General features: G+C 48.5%; 1 long non-coding RNA gene and 1 other non-coding gene across 5 annotated transcripts in view; one reads left to right on the forward strand and one right to left on the reverse strand.

The window, feature by feature from the left end:
- The window catches only part of LOC132418005 (uncharacterized), a 51,622-nt gene extending 49,797 nt beyond the window's left edge, over positions 1–1,825 (reverse strand). For all 4 annotated transcript variants that reach the window (XR_009517963.1, XR_009517966.1, XR_009517965.1 and 1 more), the window contains exon 1: positions 1,761–1,825. This is a non-coding gene — a long non-coding RNA (uncharacterized lncRNA). The remainder of the gene's footprint in view (positions 1–1,760) is intronic.
- On the forward strand, positions 168–240 carry TRNAE-UUC (transfer RNA glutamic acid (anticodon UUC)). The gene has a single exon. It is a non-coding gene; the product is annotated as a tRNA-Glu (tRNA).
- Positions 1,826–9,022: the final 7,197 nt, after the last annotated feature.

Raw genomic sequence — 9,022 nt, forward strand, 5'->3', positions numbered from 1 at the left:
AAATGTCAATCTACAGATGAATGGACAAAAAAGATGTGGTATATGTATACAATGGAATACTACTCGGCCATAAAAAAGAATGAAATAATGCCATTTGCAGCAACATGGTTGGACCTAGAGATTATCATACTAAGTGAAGTAAATCAAGAAAGAGAAAGACAGGGAATTCCCTGGCAGTCCAGTGGTTAGGACTCGGCACTTTCACTGCCGAGGGCCCAGGTTCAATCCCTGGTCGGGGAATTAAGATCCCTCGAGCCATGCGGCATGCCAAAAAAAGAGAGAGAGAGAGAGAAAGACAAATACCATATGATATCACTTATATGTGGAATCTAAAATATGACACAAATGAACTTATCTATGAAACAGAAACAGACTCACAGATGTAAAGAACAGACTTGTGGTTGCCAAGGGGGAGGAGAGGTGGGGGAAGGAAGAACTAGGAGTTTGGGATTAGCAGATGCAAACTATTATATCTAGGATGGATAAACAACAGGTCCTACTGTATAGCACAGGGAGCTATAGTCAATATTCTGTAATAAACCATAATGGAAAAGAATATGAAAAAATATATATGTATGTATAACTGAATCACTTTGCTGTACACCGGAAACTAACACAACATTGTAAATCAACTATACTTCAATAAAAAAAAGAGAGAGAGAAGCCATTTTAGGCCTAAACCATTTTGTGATCTAAGCCTGGCCACAATGCTTGCCCTTGAACAGGTCTCAGTAATAATGATCTTAAGGGAACAAAAGAACAAACTGTTGTAAGGCAAGAGAAGTAATAATAGCAAAGATAATAAATCAGTTGTAAAGACTCCCAGTTCTGTTTCAAGGGTAAAGATTAGCCAGAAGCACTTTCTTGAGCTGTTTTGCAGAATTCAAACCCCCTCGGGTGCTCAACCACCAGATCAAGTGGAACCTAAAGGATGATGATGCTGACCTTTGCTGATGTCATGACTTCAACTATAGCTTGGACTCTGATGACCTTTGCCCCAATTCTATGCTGAAATCTCCTCTGCTCAAGCCCCTCCATGTGTATGCATACACCACCCAATCCCCTTCATGAATATGCATGCACCCTTAGCTTAAAACTTCCCCAATTTTGCTGTTCGGGGAGATACCGCTTTGGAAAAAATCCCCAGTGTTCTCCTTATTTGCTGCAAGTAATAAATCCTTCCTTCTCCTGCTCTTTGACTTGGTTGTATCTTTTGGCTTGACACCCACCAAGAGGCGAACCTAGTTTTTGAGCAACATAATTGCTCTTACACTGACCAACCCTCTTACCTGCTTTTTGTAATTTTTCACTTCCCTCACTCTACTTGAGCCCCTGCTTCCTTCTCCTCCCTCCTCTCTCATTCTCCCTTTAAAACACGCTGCACAAATTGGAACGGAGCTCAGCTCTTTCCCCTACTGTCAGTAGTTACTGAACAAAATCTGTTTTCACTGCTTTAACTAAAGTCCAACTTTGTTGATCTTTGACACTCTCCACCGTCACCCTCCCTCAGAGACTCAGGGACAGAGACCACGTCTGTTTTGTTCACTGCTGAATCCTAAGTGTCTCCAAGAATGACAGGCACAACAAACATTTGCTGAATGAACAAATAAATGTTTGTTAAAATGCATATAGTAAAAAGACCCTGTTGGGCTGCACCCCGCAGACCTATAAGCCCTGTGCTTGCCCAGCTTCAAGACTGAAGAAAGAGCCCAGAGTCTGAGACAGGGACATCAGTGGTTTAATGGATGGGGGGATCTTACATGTCTGAAGCAAGGTCCTGGAGCGACATCCCACCGTGTGCTGCGGATGGCGGGCAGGACATAGCTGCAATCTTTGCTCCGGGGGAAGAGGAGATTGCCAGTTATAGGGGGAATTGACGTCAGGTTGGCTCATCGGTTACCAGGGAAACTAGCAGAGGAGCATGCCCCTCATTGCCCCACTGATAAGAACATTCGTCAGTAGCTGGGGCCTGGGGCAAGTATGTAGGAAGATCAGTCATGTGAGTAGGGGATAGGTGAAGCAGGCACTGGCAGAGCAGGGGATGTACAGAGAGCAAGAGAACAGCCATCTTCAGTGGTCTGACCATACAGACCCCAAGATTGTGAGACAGGAGACCTAGATTTTAGTCTCATCATTTGTCTTGGTTAACTTGTTACCTGAATCAAGTTTCTTCATCAGGACTTCCCTGGTGGCGCAGTGGTTAAGAATCCGCCTGCCAACGCAGGGGACACACGTTTGAGCCCTGGTCCGGGAAGATCCCACGTGCCATGGAGCAACTACGCCCGCAAGCCACAACTACTGAGCCTGCGCTCTAGAGCCCGCGAGCCACAACTACTGAGCCCACATGCCACAACTACTGAAGCCCGCGCAGCCCGTGCTCCGCAACAAGAGAAGCCACCACGAGAAGCCCATGCACTGCAACATAGAGTAGCCTCCGCTCGCTGCAACTAGAAGAAAGCCCGCGCGCAGCAACGAAGACCCAATGCAGCCATAAATAAATTAATTAATTAAAGAAAGAAAGAAAGAATCTGCCTGCCATTACAGGGGACATGGGTTTGATCCCTGGTCCAGGAAGATCCCACATGCCACGGAGCAACTAAGCCTGTGCACCACAACTACTGAGCCCACATGCCACAGCTACTGAAGCCTGCGTGCCTAGAGCCCGCGCTCCACAAGAGAAGCCACCGCAATGAGAAGCCCGCGCACCACAACAAAGAGTAGCCCCCTCTTGACGCAACTAGAGAAAGCCCACACACAGCAACAAAGACCCAACGCAACCAAAAATATGTAAATAAATAAATGAAAAGGTGTTTCATTAAAAAAAAAAGTTGCTTCATCAACTTGGTCCAACTACTATCTGTGTAATCTGGGGCAGGATATGGAACCTCTCTTTTTCTCCGTTACCAAGCAATTCCTTCTTCACAGGATTGTTGCGAAGACTGAAATGGGGTGAGAGAAACACAATAGTGTGAGAGAAGATGCTCAGGAAACGAGTTCCAAGCTTGACCTTTTACTGGGTCTCTATTATCTGGCCTCTTACCCAGAGCTTATAGCTTGTGCTCTTAGGAGTGCAGACTCTGGAGCCAGACTGCCTTGAGTTTCAAGTCCTGCTTTGCTCCTTACTAGTTTTGTGACTTTGGAAAGTGGCTTAACTTCTCAGCACTCTCTTCATCTGTAAACTGGGGATGATTGTAATCCCTACCTCATAGCGTTGTTGTGAGGACTAACAAAGTAAATACACTCACTTTGAGTGTATTTACTTTGTTAGTCCTCACGACAACACACACAACACCATATATAACATCATATATAAGTGTTAAATAGTGTGACCGGGCCTAGGGATCCTCATTCATAAGAAGCATCAGGCTTCAAGGTCCCTGGAGCCTCGGTGACTTCACACCTGCAGCCGGAGCAGCCGAAGGCTTCCTTCCCTTTCCTTACAGGGGTCTGGGGGTCAGAGGTCAGAGTCATTAACCCAGTCTCCCACTGGGCCATTTGAATCTCCTTCAGTCTTCACTGCCTGATCGGTGGTCTGAAGTCACTCTTCTAGGCGCTGGCTGGTCGTGTCTGGGATCTTCCTCGACCTCAGTGGCCAGTGAGGAAGCAGCGGTTTTCCTAGGCCACAGAGACGACTCCACAGCAATTTTCAACCCTGCCCTGCCCCAGGGACCCCCTTTTCGACTCAAAGTCCCCCAGAGGGTGGTGTGAGCGCCTGGAACTGACCGAAAGACTGGGGATGGGGTCCGGCGCGGTTACTGTCCAAATTTAGCTTTTCTTCGGGGGGATGATCTGGGGTCCACTGGACCTAAGATTGAGTCCCTTCTAGGGCATGGAGATGTGAGGACGGGATCGAGAGGGCTTTCCTCCGGGTCTAATACACCCACCCCCTTCCGTCTTCTGGTTTTCTGCCTCCCCAGGGGCCCGCAAATTGCAATCCGGGAGAAAGGAGCAACCACTAGTGCCTGTCTACCTCTGAGGGCTCTGCGCCTGCCTAAACCGCCCCGAGCGGCCGCACTTCTCCTCCTCCTCTCTCTGTGACCTGTCGCTGTCACACGCCGCTTTGTCCACATCTCCTAACAGCCACCCCCTATGAGTTGGGCCGCAATCCTCCCCTCAATCGCACCTCCAGCTCCTCAAGGGACTCTCCGACCCCACTGGGAGCTCTTGAGGGGGCCGCGCATGCGCGGACAGCACCTCCACGGAGGCCAGCTCGACCCCGCTGGAGGGCGGGGGGGATGGCGCATGCGCAGATGCTGTGCACCGCTCCAGAAGGGGAGATGGGCTGAGTGGGTGGTGGCGAAACTATACTTGTCCATCTCCGAGCCCCCTGCCGCCCTCCTTCCTCTTCCTGGGTCCGGTCTTCCCACACTCAGTCAGGACTATAGGACAGCCCCGTATTGGAATCTTAGTGTGAATCCTTCCGTTTAGCTAGCAGCCCCTCTAATAAAGAAAAAGAATGAGTAACAAGCATATTGAATCTGTTCACTTGCTTAGAGTGGGTGCAGCCTGTACATCGCCATCCAGTACTTGGTTCCAGAGCAGGCGACTCTTCTTCCCCACCTGGGAGTGGCAGAAATAAAAGGGGAACTTGTCCCCTGCCAATCCCCTTCGCTGGACTCTTTGGGTTCCCTCCTAACGAGCCCCTTCGCCAGTCTCTTTGGGGGCCTGAGCCACCTTTGGGCTACCTGTGCCGACGGATCAGGGTCTCCCCCATTGTGTCCCATATCCCCGCCAATGGGACAGTCTCACATGGCGCAGGTGGCCTAGGGTGGAGGGCACAAGCACTAAGCACGACAGTTACTACTGACCGACACCTTTTATACCAGACATGATACACTAGGATAAAGCGAGTATTCGTATTCCCACTTGATTGCGGAGGAAACTGAGGCCGGAAGACGAAGAAGACTCGACCCAGATCCCACAGCCTCCAGCCGCCCCTTCAGTGGGTGCATGGTCAAGACTTATCACAGATAGGGCCTCTAAAGTCTCGCACCCGGAATGGGCACCCCTGCCCCCGCGGGCCCCCCACTTCTGGGTGTCGCCCAGTCACACTGGCGGGGGTTTCACTGGCACTGCCGCCCCGCCCGGGCTGACTCATCTCCCTCACACCCTTTATTCTGTTCCGAGTCTTTCCTAACTCGACCCGGGCGGGCGCGGAGGGGATTTGGGGGCCGGCAGAGTTGTTGGAGAAACTAGTCTAAGTCCTTAGCTGGAGAGCTGGGAGGCCCTGAGAGGGCCAGCCCCTGTGAGGGCCAGCCCCTGTGTTCGCCTCTGACCAGGAGTGGGGCGGGGGTGTTCCGCGCCGCCTGGAGGAGGGATGATGAGGAGCCCGGAGGGAGAAGAACGCTTCCACCCGCATTGCCGGAGCCTCCCTCCTCCCGGCTCCCGCCCCCTGCGGGCGGCGGCTGTCACTGCTCGCTCCGGCGCCAGCTGGCTCCTGGTTCTCCTGGTTCTTCATGCGTACTTGCTCGCTTTCCTGCCTTCCCACCGGCTGTCCACATCCCTTTCCCTTCCTTCCCCACTTTCTCCCTTGCTCCCGTCCTCTTTGCCTTCCTCGACCTCCATATTGCCAGAATACTGTTGTCTCCCTCCCACTCCTCCCCTCCAAACAAACAAAAAACAAACCCAACTGGTCATGTGATGGCTTCACTAAGCCTGCAGATGACTCCCAGCTTTTTAGCTCGCCTGCTGGGTGGATATGTAAACCATGAGGTAATTCTTCCAAGTCTGTGAAGGGAAGGTAGCTACAAGTGGAACTGATGCTGTGTACTGATCACAACACATCGATTCCACCAAATGATGCAGGTTTATTGGGATGTCACACATATGCATTCATTCACTCAGCAAACTGCCGTCTGTTCTGCGCCAGGCCCTGTATGGCAAATGAAGGATAAAGAGATAAGAATACATCCCTGATCTCTCAGGAGTGTAAGTATTGTATTGGTTCAGAGGTGGGCATAGAGAGCCGTGGGAGCCTGAAGAGGAATATCTCACCATCCTGGAGGTTATCTGTGGGGTAGGGGTGCCATATTTAGCAACTAAAAATAGAGGATTCCCACTCAGATATGAATTTCAGATAAATAACAAATAATTTTAATTATTAACAAATAATATTAGTATACGTATGTCTCAAATATTGCATGGGAGATACTTATGCTAAAAATTATTTTTTGTTTATGTGAAATTCAAATTTCATTACTGAGCATCTTGTATCTCATCTGGCAGCACTACTGTGGGGGGTATCAAGTCACTCGTCATTGCTGGAAAGTACAGTGTTATACAGGCTGAAGTCAGACAGTCAGAATGCAGCAACTTATGGAGAGCCCTAAAAGTGGGGGAGAACCACTCAAAGGGTTTAAAGCAAGGAGGGGGTAACATAATAAAATTTTAGTTTTAGGAAGAGGTTTCTTCTGGCTTCTTGGAGGATCCTTTTAAGAGTGACAACAGTGGGATCTCACTAGTTATAATAGTACAGGCAAGAGATTTTGGACAGTGATAGTAGGAAGATGGGAGAGAGGAAGTGCCAGATTTAAGATGTATGTAGGAGTTAGATCAACAGGATTTGGCAATTGATTAGATGGAGTGAAGAGGGCATCATTCCCAGCGTCCAGCTTTGGAGTCTGGAAAGATGGTATTGATACCAACTGAGATAGAACAAATGTTGGAGGCAAGGACTGAGTTTAGTTTAGGACATGTGTTGGAGGTGCCTAAGGGACATCTGGTGTAGGGGGCCAGCAGATAATTGGCTATCTCATTCTGAAATTCGGTGGAAAAGGTAAGCCTGGAGATTAGGAAGTCTTCAGCAGAGAGGCGATATTGAAACCAGGAGATGGATGAGCTCCCCAGAAAAGGAACTCAGGCAGAAGGCCAAGAAGAAGCAGGAGGAACCAGGAAAGTGAGGTGTCATGGAAGCCAAGGGGTGGTTTCTAGGAGAGGGAAGTGATCGACCATGTCAGATGCAGCCAGAAAGTCCTGATTACACAAAGGCTGAACAATGACCATTGATTTGGGCACAGGTAAAGTCATCATGACCTTAGGCTGGCATCAAACAGGCTCATTTAGACATCAGACCCATTTCTTCAAATGATAAACACTCAGCTAGCATGCGTCCTCAGCATGCTCTCAGATAAACATCACAGTCATTCTCACATCCCACACACTCCTTCAGAATTTAAGCCATTCATTTGAATTGTGCCCCAACTCACTCGGAAATTACAGGCACACCTTCAGATGCTCTCCATACTCATCAGCTGGGGGCCTTTATATTTGCCAATGTCACCTCAGAGTCGGAGCTAGTGCAGCTCTGCCTTTGCAGGGATAACTGCAGGCACCCACGAGGGTTAAATGGGTTATCCTGTGGTTTTTATCTCCCAGGAGTGAAGACCACTGTTGTTCTTCGCTCACCTCCTGGTAGAGCTAATACCCCCTGGGTAATGCTGGATGTTGCTGGTTCTGGTGTCCCTGACATGACTCTTTGCTCACCTCTGGCCCTCATGCACCCTAACTGATGAGTGTGTGCAAAAGTTGAGTTTGCGCTGTTTCCTTTTTTTTTTTTTTTTTTTTGGCGGCGCCATGTGGTGCAGCACGTGGGATCTTAGCTCCCCGACCAGGGATCGAACCCATGCCCCTGCAGTGGAAACGTGGAGTCTTAACCACTGGACCACCAGGGAAGTCCTGTTCCCTATTTTCTAATTATCTTCAGACAGAGGCGCGAACAATAAGAGAGGGGATGCTCAATGGCACAAATCCCCAAGGAAGTGGGAGGGGTTGGGATCCAGAGCCCAGTGGGAAGGGCAAGCCTCAGACAGGACCTCTCTTCTCTGAGACCCAAGGAAAGAAGAGTGTGGGTAGAGACAAGGTTGGAGGTGAAAAGAGAGGAAGTGTTCACCCAATAGCCTCTGTTTGCTTTAAATGCAGTAGTTCTTAACCCAGGGTCCACAGCCCTTTCAGTGTCTGTAGAGAGAATTCAAGGAGCCCATGGACTTGGAGGTGGGAGTGGGAATTGCATCTTTATTTTCACTATCACCAACAGATATATAGCATGTCCTTCTAGGGCATGTGGGTAACGAACTACAGTAGTATTAGCAGTACCCGTGGCTTTGTAACCAATAGAAATCAGATTTTCATAGCATATCATGGCTGTTGCAGATCTCTCAAAATTACATCACTATTTGAAATCATGGTAGTCACTAGACCTGTTGATAGAGTTTGGTATTTAATGTATTAATAAAGAAGCACTTATATAACTACATTACAGATGTCTTTCTTATTTTGGTAATAGTATTTCTTTTGTAATCTTTATTTATCTCATGCATGCATTATTCTGGGAAGGGGTTCCTTAGACTTCACCAGATTGCCAGAAGTGTTCTTAGCATAAAAAAGGCTAAGAGACACTGCTCTGAAGAGTAACAGTAGCTAACATTTACATAGCTCTTCCTAAAGGCCCTGTACTGTTTTAAGTACCTTTTTCTTTTCCTTATGTAGTTGTTAACTCATTTATTCCTAACAACCCTACGAGGGAGGTGCTTTGATTACACTCATTTTATGGAAGAGGATAATGAGGCACAACAGTAAAGTAGCTTGCCCAAGGTCATCCAGCTAGTAAATGATGAAGCTGAGATTCAAACCCAGACCTCTGGCTTCAGAGCCTTTGTTGAAAAGTCAAGGAGGTGAATTGGTAGAATGCCAAGGGGTAAATGGGTTGAGGGCACTGGTGAAAATGGTAAAGAGAGAGGAGGAATGAGAGAGGGTCTACACTGTCCAGAAGAAAAGTAGGAAGAGGCTGCTGGGCTGGAGAAAATAGAAAGGTCCACAGATCAACAGTGTTCAAGGAGATAAAAGAAGTGGTGGAGAGGAGGAGACCTGAGGTGACAGGGAGAACACGGTCCGAGTGAGAGACAGTGGTGTGTAGATGTGGGGGAGTCATTCCAGGGCATGACAAGGTTAATAATGCGGTTTAGACAGAGGTGGTTAAAGTAGAGAGGAGGTGAAAGTCCCTGGAGCTGAGCAAATGAAAGAATCA

This window comes from Delphinus delphis, chromosome X, assembly GCF_949987515.2.
Source record: "Delphinus delphis chromosome X, mDelDel1.2, whole genome shotgun sequence".
Lineage (NCBI taxonomy): Eukaryota > Metazoa > Chordata > Mammalia > Artiodactyla > Delphinidae > Delphinus > Delphinus delphis.